This window comes from Dreissena polymorpha, chromosome 14 (assembly GCF_020536995.1).
Source record: "Dreissena polymorpha isolate Duluth1 chromosome 14, UMN_Dpol_1.0, whole genome shotgun sequence".
In the NCBI taxonomy this organism is placed as follows: domain Eukaryota; kingdom Metazoa; phylum Mollusca; class Bivalvia; order Myida; family Dreissenidae; genus Dreissena; species Dreissena polymorpha.
Genome location: NC_068368.1, coordinates 3,283,844 through 3,297,457, shown reverse-complemented (window position 1 = coordinate 3,297,457; position 13,614 = coordinate 3,283,844). Strand labels below are relative to the sequence as shown.

At 35.4% G+C, this 13,614-nt stretch overlaps 1 long non-coding RNA gene across 4 annotated transcripts; it reads left to right on the top strand.

Moving 5' to 3' along the window:
• Positions 1-1,032: 1,032 nt before the first annotated feature.
• On the top strand, positions 1,033-8,868 carry LOC127858122 (uncharacterized). Of its 4 annotated transcripts, XR_008038759.1 has the most exons (7): positions 1,033-1,101; positions 1,876-1,937; positions 3,622-3,683; positions 4,457-4,518; positions 6,197-6,378; positions 7,033-7,094; positions 8,774-8,868. It is a non-coding gene; the product is annotated as an uncharacterized LOC127858122 (long non-coding RNA). The 4 variants fall into 4 exon arrangements; XR_008038763.1 differs by lacking the exon at positions 6,197-6,378; XR_008038761.1 differs by lacking the exons at positions 4,457-4,518; positions 6,197-6,378.
• Positions 8,869-13,614: the final 4,746 nt, after the last annotated feature.

Here is a 13,614-nt window from a genome sequence, read left to right as displayed (position 1 = left end):
GGGACAAAAAAATCCCATGGGAAAAAAATCCCATGGGATTTTTTTATTATTTTAAAACACGATATAACGCGTTGAAATCGCGAGAAATGCTCATCATTTGTTAAAAGGTAGTGTTTCTGAAGGTTACATGAATAAATCTCTAAAAATCAGAAAAAAATACCATGGGATTTTTTTTTCCCATAAAAAAATGGGATTTTTTTTCTATCAAAGTAAATTGAACGAAAATAAGCACAAATGCTTTAACAATGCTTAAAATCGATAACTAAGCACAAACGAACGTGTTTTATGTTTTTGAAAATCCCATGGGATTTTTTCTCCCATAAAAAAAGCTGGAGAAAAATCCCATGGGAAAAACCAAAATTCCCATGGATTAATGAAAAATCCCATGGGATATTACAAAAATCCCATGGGATCCCCAACTTTGCAAATAAAGTTCATAGTGAAGAAAACGAATTTAACAAGCAAAAATAACCAATTATTAATCACAAGTTAGACTTTTATCTTATACTTTATCACAAATAAGCAAACCTTCAAGAAAAAGGGTACTTAAGTTTGCGAAATTTCGGTTTCGCAAAGTTTTTCCGGTGGCCGTTTAAAATGCCTTTGATCTATAATCTTTTTTTTTCTATTTTATTCCAGCTTTTGATTAAATTCCATAGCTTTTCACGGAATTCCACGGCATTCTATGGAATTCCACGGCATTCTATGGAAATACACGGCGTTCTATGGAATTCCACGGCGTTCTATGGAATTCCACGACATTCTATGGAATTCCACGGCATTCTATGGAATTCCACGAAATTCTATGGAATTCCACGGAATTCTATGGAATTTCACGGCATTTTATGGAATTCCATCCCATATCAAGTCCCCCTTCTATTTTTTTCACTTTTCCATTCATTGCATGGAATCAGATGGAAAATTTGTGCCAATACTCCACGGAATTCCATCTAACGATTTCCATAGAATTCCATATGATTTCACGGCAGATCTACAGACGGGATTGTTGTATACTACAAATTCCCTGTTTTGCTTTTAGGTTGGAGACTACATAAGACTTTGACAGTTGGCGGGAAACCATCATCAACTGGAGAGATGCCGGTAAAAAGATGGCCATAAAACAGTGACCGCTGATTCGCATTGAGTTCTTTCTTACATATTGGATGACCTATGTTTTTTATTGTTTAAATCATTGCGGCATGGAATGCTCTTTAAGAAAAGGTATGGTTATGGGGGTGTCTACGCGCAAAAGTTTGACTTTATTTTTTGTTAAAGTTATTGCTTTTACATTGAATTTGTGCAGGAAATCTTTTGGTATGTTGTGACCTAAACTAACTTATGATAAAAATGAAATATCATCTGCAAGTGCAAAATATGACTGAGAAAGCAGATTTTTGGTCATTTCTTAGCAAAAGGGAAGAAAATAAGTGCATGAAATGCATGAATTCAGATTATTTGACCTGGAATAGTTGTTTTTTCAAGTTGACCCATCACCCTTATATAGTGGAATAAGGGCTAAATTGCTCTCCGACTTAAATTCAACCGCATATTGGTTGACCGTGTCGCGTTAATGTGTTACATGAAGTTAGAATTCAACGCCAGGGACTCCGTGATCGAGTAACGCAACTAAAGCTTTTGCGAAAAGCATGAACATTCAAACAGAGCCCCATTTCACCGACATGGAATGGCAGGCATTTTTACAGTATGGACAGTGCAGCAGATGCTTAACTGAGCCAGCCTTCATATTTAGTACAATCATGAATTTAGCAAGCTTTATCACTTCATATTATTCATAAAAGTACACTTAAAATACATAAATGCATGTTTTTGTTTCATTTTTTTATATTTTTCTATTGGGTATTTTGACTTTTTCAGGTAGAGGAATGTCTGCGACTAAGTCATGGGCCACTGGATAAGGGTTGTTGATGGCAAAACAGGTAATAATATCATTTTGTCATCGTGTACACAAGCAAATAAGCATATGTATGATGCTTTAGGTGTGAAAGACTGTCATAATCAGGTTTGTGGTCACTCACACCCTTGCCGTCATGTAATTTTCCTCGCAGTTTGTATTGATAGTTCCGCGTCCTGGCATGTAAAGCTCGTGCTTTGTTGGCAGCTGAAGTTGGCACTTAACAGGTTTATCCTTGTTCCTGAGCATGTATGCAGTACAGCTGAGTTGATTTGCTGCTTGTAACCCTACAATTAGCTTGTTTTTGGTATTGTTTTCTCACAATATGCCTATATTCATGGTTCCGGCTTAAAAGGGTGTTGCGCCTTACTTAAACATAGGATTGTTATAGCAAGTGTCCCCTTCATCATTTACCTTAGAGGGATCTTCTTGACAAAATTTGGCACTTTCAGCAACTTGTTTTGTTTTTTATTTGGTACATGCTTCTCTCATTCAGTGATTTAATGACAGTATTGTCTTTATTCGTTTTTCTTTGCATAGAAAGGTGACATGAATCATTGATATTTGTTGTGTTGAGAATTCTGCAGGAAGCTGTGTCCCCAAAAGAAGTACTAGAAACCCCTTTCAGGACACTGCCTTGATCTGAACTGCCTTTCTAGCCCTGTTACTACATGGAACATCATTGCTAAGCTTATAATGCTTGCCTACATATGTGTATTTTGTTCAATTTAACTTTTCCTTCCAGCTTAACCCCCCCCCCCACACACAAATGAGCATTGTATTCTTTCGCTTGGTTACAAACTTCCATTTGGACCAGATTGCCACCATAAAAATAGCTTAAAGTACTTATTTTGTGTCCAAAATATGAAAATTTGTATTGTCTTGAACCTCTAAATGAGAGCTGGCAATGCATATTAACCATCTGCTGCAGTTGAAAGGCACACATGACATTATATGCTAGAATATTTCATTGGCGGCTGGTAAATAAATGGGCACCGATCGACAAGGCGCTTTCAAGATTTTACACTTTTATTTGGTGTGAAATAACAAGTTATTGGAAGCTTATTGATTTCTACTCTTCAAAGTATCTTTGATCTCTCATTTTGACTAAATAGTTTATTGTCTTGGATGAAATTGGATTGTTTTTGCTTTGAAATTGGCATTTTTGGGATGATTAAAAAAACACACACAAAAAAGACATTATCAAAATTGCTTAGAGTGAAAATATCTAACAAATTCATTCTTTCCCCACCACACACAAGCCCCACTTGCATGTCTATTTGGTTTGTTTTGGTATTTTATTGCAGATATTGAACACAACAGCTTTAAATCTTAAAGGGGCAGTTAAGCTTTAACAGGTCTAATATCGCCTTCTTCGGACTGAAAACACCCGCTTGTGAAAATATGATACAGAATGGCCAAATGGACAGCTAATCCAGCCAAACTTAATATATTGGTGCAATATGGATGGGAAGATAATAATATGAAAGAAAAACATATTTCAGTCAAAATAGATTTCTCTTATAGGTTACAATACACTAAATACTTTTGGTGTTCAATGCTATACCCTCTAAAAACAAAATCTTCATTTATTTGAAGACACAATTCTCTGTACGGGCACTTGCCATGACTTTATTTTTGAATATTTCTGTGTTCATGTGGTAGGGAAAACATTGTTGTATACTACAAATTCCCTGTTTTGCTTTTAGGTTGGAGACTACATAAGACTTTGACAGTTGGCGGGAAACCATCATCAACTGGAGAGATGCCGGTAAAAAGATGGCCATAAAACAGTGACCGCTGATTCGCATTGAGTTCTTTCTTACATATTGGATGACCTATGTTTTTTATTGTTTGAATCATTGCAGCTTGGAATGCTCTTTAAGAAAAGGTATGGTTATGGGGGTGTCTACGCGCAAAAGATTGACTTTATTTTTTGTTAAAGTTATTGCTTTTACATTGAATTTGTGCAGGAAATCTTTTGGTATGTTGTGACCTAAACTAACTTATGATAAAAATAAAATATCATCTGCAAGTGCAAAATATGACTGAGAAAGCAGATTTTTGGTCATTTCTTAGCAAAAGGGAAGAAAATAAGTGCATGAAATGCATGAATTCAGATTATTTGACCTGGAATAGTTGTTTTTCAAGTTGACCCACCACCCTTATATAGTGGAATAAGGGCTAAATTGCTCTCCGACTTAAATTCAACCGCATATTGGTTGACCGTGTCGCGTTAATGTGTTACATGAAGTTAGAATTCAACGCCAGGGACTCCGTGATCGAGTAACGCAACTAAAGCTTTTGCGAAAAGCATGAACATTCAAACAGAGCCCCATTTCACCGACATGGAATGGCAGGCATTTTTACAGTATGGACAGTGCAGCAGATGCTTAACTGAGCCAGCCTTCATATTTAGTACAATCATGAATTAAGCAAGCTTTATCACTTCATATTATTCATAAAAGTACACTTAAAATACATAAATGCATGTTTTTGTTTCATTTTTTTATATTTTTCTATTGGGTATTTTGACTTTTTCAGGTAGAGGAATGTCTGCGACTAAGTCATGGGCCACTGGATAAGGGTTGTTGATGGCAAAACAGGTAATAATATCATTGTGTTATCATGTACACAAGCTAATAAGCATATGTATGATGGTTTAGGTGTTAAAGACTGTCGTAATCAGGTTTGTGGTCACTCACACCCTTGCCGTCATGTAATTTTCCTCGCAGTTTGTATTGATAGTTCCGCGTCCTGGCATGTAAAGCTCGTGCTTTGTTGGCAGCTGAAGTTGGCACTAAACAGGTTTATCCTTGTTTCTGAGCATGTATGCAGTACAGCTGAGTTGATTTGCTGCTTGTAACCCTACAATTAGCTTGTTTTTGGAATTGTTTTCTCACAATATGCTTATATTCATGGTTCCGGCTTAAAAGGGTGTCGCGCCTTACTTAAACATAGGATTGTTATAGAAAGTGTCCCCTTCATCATTTACCTTAGAGGGATCTTCTTGACAAAATTTTGCACTTTCAGCAACTTGTTTTGTTTTTTATTTGGTACATGCTTCTCTCATTCAGTGATTTAATGACAGTATTGTCCTTATTCGTTTTTCTTTGCATAGAAAGGTGACATGAATCATTGATATTTTTTGTGTTGAGAATTCTGCAGGAAGCTGTGTCCCCAAAAGAAGTACTAGAAACCCCTTTCAGGACACTGCCTTGATCTGAACTGCCTTTCTACCCCTGTTACTACATGGAACATCATTGCTAAGCTTATAATGCTTGCCTACATATGTGTATTTTGTTCAATTCAACTTTTCCTTCCAGCTTAACCCCCCCCCCACAAATGGGCATTGTATTCTTTCGCTTGGTTACAAACTTCCATTTGGACCAGATTGCCACCATAAAAATAGCCTAAAGTACTTATTTTGTGTCCAAAATATGAAAATTTGTATTGTCTTGAACCTCTAAATGAGAGCTGGCAATACATATTGACCATCTGCTGCAGTTGAAAGGCACCCATGACATTATATGCTAGAATATTTCATTGGCGGCTGGTAAATAAATGGGCACCGATCGACAAGGCGCTTACAAGATTTTACACTTTTATTGGTGTGAAATAACAAGTTATTAAAAGCTTATTGATTTCTACTCTTCAAAGTATCTTTGATCTCTCATTTTGACTAATTAGTTTATTGTCTTGGATGAAATTGGATTGTTTTTGCTTTGAAATTGGCATTTTTGGGATGATTAAAAAAACACACACAAAAAAGACATTATCAAAATTGCTTAGAGTGAAAATATCTAACAAATTCATTCTTTCCCCACCACACACAAGCCCCACTTGCATGTCTATTTGGTTTGTTTTGGTATTTTATTGCAGATATTGAACACAACAGCTTTAAATCTTAAAGGGGCAGTTAAGCTTTAACAGGTCTAATATCGCCTTCTTCGGACTGAAAACACCCGCTTGTGAAAATATGATACAGAATGGCCAAATGGACAGCTAATCCAGCCAAACTTAATATATTGGTGCAATATGGATGGGAAGATAATAATATGAAAGAAAAACATATTTCAGTCAAAATAAATTTCTCTTATAGGTTACAATACACTAAATACTTTTGGTGTTCAATGCTATACCCTCTAAAAACAAAATCTTCATTTATTTGAAGACACAATTCTCTGTACGGGCACTTGCCATGACTTTATTTTTGAATATTTCTGTGTTCATGTGGTAGGGAAAACATTGTTGTATACTACAAATTCCCTGTTTTGCTTTTAGGTTGGAGACTACATAAGACTTTGACAGTTGGCGGGAAACCATCATCAACTGGAGAGATGCTGGTAAAAAGATGGCCAAAAAACAGTGACCGCTGATTCGCATTGAGTTCTTTCTTACATATTGGATGACCTATGTTTTTTTTTGTTTAAATCATTGCGGCTTGGAATGCTCTTTAAGAAAAGGTATGGTTATGGGGATGTCTACGCGCAAAAGTTTGACTTTATTTTTTGTTAAAGTTATTGCTTTTACATTGAATTTGTGCAGGAAATCTTTTGGTATGTTGTGACCTAAACTAACTTATGATAAAAATGAAATATCATCTGCAAGTGCAAAATATGACTGAGAAAGCAGATTTTTGGTCATTTCTTAGCAAAAGGGAAGAAAATAAGTGCATGAAATGCATGAATTCAGATTATTTGACCTGGAATAGTTGTTTTTCAAGTTGACCCACCACCCTTATATAGTGGAATAAGGGCTAAATTGCTCTCCGACTTAAATTCAACCGCATATTGGTTGACCGTGTCGCGTTAATGTGTTACATAAAGTTAGAATTCAACGCCAGGGACTCCGTGATCGAGTAACGCAACTAAAGCTTTTGCGAAAAGCATGAACATTCAAACAGAGCCCCATTTCACCGACATGGAATGGCAGGCATTTTTACAGTATGGACAGTGCAGCAGATGCTTAACTGAGCCAGCCTTCATATTTAGTACAATCATGAATTTAGCAAGCTTTATCACTTCATATTATTCATAAAAGTACACTTAAAATACATAAATGCATGTTTTTGTTTCATTTTTTTTATCTTTTTCTATTGGGTATTTTGACTTTTTCAGGTAGAGGAATGTCTGCGACTAAGTCATGGGCCACTGGATAAGGGTTGTTGATGGCAAAACAGGTAATAATATCATTTTGTTATCATGTACACAATCAAATAAGCATATGTATGATGCTTTAGGTGTGAAAGACTGTCATAATCAGGTTTGTGGTCACTCACACCCTTGCCGTCATGTAATTTTCCTCGCAGTTTGTATTGATAGTTCCGCGTCCTGGCATGTAAAGCTCGTGCTTTGTTGGCAGCTGAAGTTGGCACTTAACAGGTTTATCCTTGTTCCTGAGCATGTATGCAGTACAGCTGAGTTGATTTGCTGCTTGTAACCCTACAATTAGCTTGTTTTTGGTATTGTTTTCTCACAATATGCTTATATTCATGGTTCCGGCTTAAAAGGGTGTCGCGCCTTACTTAAACATTGAATTGTTATAGCAAGTGTCCCCTTCATCATTTACCTTAGAGGGATCTTCTTGACAAAATTTGGCACTTTCAGCAACTTGTTTTGTTTTTTATTTGGTACATGCTTCTCTCATTCAGTGATTTAATGACAGTATTGTCCTTATTTGTTTTTCTTTGCATAGAAAGGTGACATGAATCATTGATATTTTTTGTGTTGAGAATTCTGCAGGAAGCTGTGTCCCCAAAAGAAGTACTAGAAACCCCTTTCAGGACACTGCCTTGATCTGAACTGCCTTTCTACCCCTGTTACTACATGGAACATCATTGCTAAGCTTATAATGCTTGCCTACATATGTGTATTTTGTTCAATTTAACTTTTCCTTCCAGCTTAACCCCCCCCCCACAAATGAGCATTGTATTCTTTCGCTTGGTTACAAACTTCCATTTGGACCAGATTGCCACCATAAAAATAGCCTAAAGTACTTATTTTGTGTCCAAAATATGAAAATTTGTATTGTCTTGAACCTCTAAATGAGAGCTGGCAATGCATATTGACCATCTGCTGCAGTTGAAAGGCACCCATGACATTATATGCTAGAATATTTCATTGGCGGCTGGTAAATAAATGGGCACCGATCGACAAGGCGCTTTCAAGATTTTACACTTTTATTGGTGTGAAATAACAAGTTATTGGAAGCTTATTGATTTCTACTCTTCAAAGTATCTTTGATCTCTCATTTTGACTAATTAGTTTATTGTCTTGGATGAAATTGGATTGTTTTTGCTTTGAAATTGGCATTTTTGGGATGATAAAAAAACACACACACAAAAAAGACATTATCAAAATTGCTTAGAGTGAAAATATCTAACAAATTCATTCTTTCCCCACCACACACAAGCCCCACTTGCATGTCTATTTGGTTTGTTTTGGTATTTTATTGCAGATATTGAACACAACAGCTTTAAATCTTAAAGGGGCAGTTAAGCTTTAACAGGTCTAATATCGCCTTCTTCGGACTGAAAACGACCGCTTGTGAAAATATGATACAGAATGGCCAAATGGACAGCTAATCCAGCCAAACTTAATATATTGGTGCAATATGGATGGAAAGATAATAATATGAAAGAAAAACATATTTCAGTCAAAATAAATTTCTCTTATAGGTTACAATAAACTAAATACTTTTGGTGTTCAATGCTATACCCTCTAAAAACAAAATCTTCATTTATTTGAAGACACAATTCTCTGTACGGGCACTTGCCATGACTTTATTTTTGAATATTTCTGTGTTCATGTGGTAGGGAAAACAGTGTTGTATACTACAAATTCCCTGGTTTGCTTTTAGGTTGGAGACTACATAAGACTTTGACAGTTGGCGGGAAACCATCATCAACTGGAGAGATGCCGGTAAAAAGATGGCCATAAAACAGTGACCGCTGATTCGCATTGAGTTCTTTCTTACATATTGGATGACCTATGTTTTTTATTGTTTAAATCATTGCGTCTTGGAATGCTCTTTAAGAAAAGGTATGGTTATGGGGGTGTCTACGCGCAAAAGTTTGACTTTATTTTTTGTTAAAGTTATTGCTTTTACATTGAATTTGTGCAGGAAATCTTTTGGTATGTTGTGACCTGAATACAGTTTATGTAAATTAACGTGTAAACATTAGAACCGGGAAAACACAGGTTTCCGACACGCTTACCTTAATGCAATCGTTAATCCAATGTTTATAACAATTAAGTTGACAACTTTAATCCGATGTTTATAACTAAAACGTTGAAACAATATGCACTTCCACTTCTACCTTCCATGTCTTTATCGAAACTTAGTTTAAACCACACTATTTTATTGTATTCTTATACATTTATGCATGATAAACACACACTCCAAAATACGTTTTGAATTCGTTCGATGATTTTTACAAATAGTTTACTGTTAAAAAACACCACGTCCGACAGGTCCTTAAATTCCAAAGAGTTAAGAAAAAAATATTGTGTTTCGTCGCAGAAATGACGTCGCACGATGTACTACCTAATATATTTCGTAATATAAAATATTTCTATTTTCGATGCGCGTAATGTGACGTCATTAAATGGGTCGAAGTAGTCCGGCTAGTATGGTAATACGGAATTGGAAACAGCGAGTAGCGTAATACGGGATTTTTTATTTCAACGATTGATACAACCTGTATTTTGTTAAAAGCATTAAACAGGTATATAATAAATAATAAGATCAAGATCGGTTCACAAACATTCGTTAATTTCCACATATACATACATATTAAATCAAGGCTAAAACATATGAATCTTTAATTTAATTTAAATTTATTGTATTTCTAAAGCAAATATTTTAACGGAAATTTTAAAGATAAAAAATAAAACGATACTTACTTTCCGACCGCTATCCAAAAGAACAAGTTGTTTACTGAATCTAAAGATCACCGCGAAAAAGAATTGATTTCTTATTTTAAGCCTCTTAAAATATCCTGACTGTTATTTGCACAGGTCAACCATAATAATAAAATTCATTCATGCACGAGTACTTAGCAAGTATTAATAAATATTAAATTGTTTAATGGGACTATATAACCCATTTCTAATACAATGAAAATTTTGAAAACCAAAAAATAATCGCTTATAAGCATTCAAAATAGCAATATATTGATTTGATTTTGAATTTCTAGTGTTTGTGGTGGTAGCGGAAGAGATAGTTGTTGTAGTGGTAGTTTTGGTAGTGGATGTAGTGACAATGGTGGCATCGGTTGTAGTGGTGGTAGTGGTAGTGGTGGAAGTGAAAGTGGTGGTAGTGGTAGTGGTAGTGGTGGTAGTGGTAGTGGTGGTAGTGGTAGTGGTGGTAGTGGTATTGGTGGTAGTGATGGTAGTGATAGTGGTGGTGTAAGATGTAGTGTCAATTGCGGTAGTCGTGGTGGTAGTTGCTGTAGTGGTGGTGGGTGTGGTAGTGGTTGTAGTAGGATCTGGTAAGTGGTGGTGGTGATGGTGGTGCTGATGGTGATAGCGGCGTTGGTTGAAATGCTGGTAGTGATGAAAGTTTTGGTAGTGGTGAAGATCATGGTGATAGTGGTATTGGTTGTGCTGGTGGTGATGGTTGGCTACTGCTGATGGTTTTCGAATGGGTAGTGGTGGTGGCGGCAGTCTGGATATTGCTGGTTGCAGTAATTGTAGCTTTGGTGGTAGTAGAGGTGAAAGTGTTATTACTGGTAGTGGTAGTTGTGGTACTGGTGGTGTTAAATGTTGCATTGGGTGTGATGATTGTTCTATTATGATCACATTGATATATATATCTATTGATCATAGTCGAAAACAATATGCATGTTCAAAATAACATTGATTTAATTAAACGTGAAATACCAGTCACGCCTTTTATTATGCCTATTGTTCACAATAAATTGTGGACACTGACCCAATGTTTGTCAACACAAATGAACTCCGCCCAAATTATCAGGCCACTGTCCGATAACACAATTAAGCTACGCCCACATTTATGCTTATTGTGCTACTCTGCAATATTTACTTATTCTTAACCCATTTAGGCCTAGCGTCTAGAAAAAAGGCATTGGCAAACAGCGTAGACCCAGATGAGACGCCGCATGATGCGGCGTCTCATCAGAGTCTGCGCTGTTTGCCTAAAGAAATTTTTCTGTAAGAAATATTCTAATTATAGAAATAAATATACTAGACATCCCTAATTTTGGAAATAAATTTATCCAATTTAGAAGGATGGGAGAGTCCACTAGGCATAAATGGGTTATGTCAGTCAACTTGGAACTATATATTGTAAAAATGGAAATCAGAGAGTTAACGAAGCTGGGTCTGTGTTAGATGTTTACAAAGCGTTGATGAATGAGGGAAGATTCAACAGTTCTGGCGAGAAAAGGAACAAATGTCTGTTTTTATCAATTAAATGCAATACATTACGAACTTAAAAGAAATATCTGTGAGAAAGTCTCTATAATAGATAAAATGACGCAGTACTATTTAAACATATGCTTTTTCTCACGATCATTATCATTTTGTCGCGTCCAGTTTTTGTGAATCGATGTAAATATGTGCTTAACTGTTATTAATTATGAGTTTATCTAGAACTATTTCCTATGTGTAATGTTCAATGCATCTAGAACTATTTTCTATGTGTAATGTTCAATGAGTTTATCTAGAACTATTTCCTATGTGTAATGTTCAATGAGTTTATCTAGAACTATTTCCTATGTGTAATGTTCAATGAGTTTATCTAGAACTATTTCCTATGCGTAATGTTCAATGCACATTGATTCATGTTTAAGTAAACATGCTTACTCATTTGATTATCGCGCATTTTTTACTGTAAATCGCAAAATGTTTGCGGGAATTTTTACTTTGTTAAGATTTTTTGAGAAACAAAAGACATCATAGATAAAACTTGTTCGATATGGCAAGCCACACCGTTTTAGACGCCACATCAGACTCGTCTGATATCGTATTGTATCGCATGTAACAGCTCCAATAATAAAGTAAAACGTCAAAACATGTATAAGGTCTCAATATCTTAATTATATAACGATATAATCCCGCCCTTCAAATATTATTCTGGCAAGCATGAATACAGATTTCTATTTAGAGAATAGCCAACTACGTAAACAAAGATTTATTAAATAACCGTATTAGGTTTCCTTTAAGTCCCAATTTACAATTTTTGATAAATATGTTGACGAAACAAAAAACGTGCCAATTACTAATATATTAGCCTCGCTTTGTGAAAAGGGGTTTTAATGCGTGTTCGTAAAAAATGTCGTCCCAGATTAGACTGTGTAGTCCGCACAGGCTAATCAGGGACGACTCTTTCCGCTTTTTAAGCTGAAATGAAGTATCTTTTTGACAAAAATCCAGTTTAGGAAGAAAGTGTCGTCCCTGATTAGCCTGTGCGGACTGCACAGTCTAATCTGGGACGACACTTTACGCGCATGCATTAAACCCCCTTTTCACAGAGCGAGGCTTAAATATAAAGGAACAATAGATGATAATGCAATTCAAATCACGTGAAGAATTTCAACTTTGACTGTCTTTCATAATTCTCCTTATTATATTTTAGTAAACATGTGATATTTCAGCCCGCCAAGATTTATTTCATAATTTGAATAAATGTAAAAATCATCTTAACACACAGATTTTCGCAGCCTTTCTCCGATTTCAAAAGAAGAAAATCTTGAGCAGACACGTTCCTTTTTTAACAGCACTAGCTAGTGTTCTTGTTTGTTCTTTCTTTTTTATGCCCTCGAAGGTGGGCATATAGTGATCGCACTGTCCGTCTGTCCGTCCGTCTATCCGTCTGAAATTCCGTCACACTTAAAGTTTAAACTTTGCGAAAAATGTGGAAAAAGAGGTCATTTGTCATCCTATGGTGACAAGCATTGATTACTATATCGCGTTATCATTATTTAAAATCGCTAATGTCCAGAATCTATGCCTTATTCCGTACCATAACCCAGGAGTGCTATTGACGATTAAGTTACCGCAAGGATTAAAAGCCATTCCTGTATTAACCTTTATACCGATATTAGAAAAATGTATATCGACACATTCTATTATAACCGACCTAGTATGCATACATTTACACTTTTGTTAAATTATGCGAACACTAAAGTTAAACTCACGAGATATTGTTTAAATGCTTATACAATGAGAACTGATGCATTGAATGCAAACGTGGAGTAATATATATATATATAATGCCTTAGTGCATTTTAACACCTTGTTATATATTATTTTGGTCACTTACTATGCATATGCTAACTGCTTTCATATTGTCAGTTTCGTATATATATATATATATATATATATATATATATATGTATATATATATATATATATATAACGATGAACTGGACTTGTTCAGGTTATATGAATAAACTTTCTGTTCTGTTCCGTTCTTTCAACCCCGCTTACAGGTCCTAACTTAATTGACAAACTCTTAAAGAAACGTGCTCAGAGTTTGTTTTAAATGGCTACTTTCAAAATAAGTGTCACAGATTCAAAAAAAAGATATATGCATTATGCTTAAACAAGCAAAATAAAACTGTAACTAAGGAAAATGAAGGTTTGAAATATTTGTTCATTAACGTATAGTCATCATTTAAAATCGGTTATATAATACAGCGTTTGTGAACAACAGTAAAACAACAATAAGCTCTT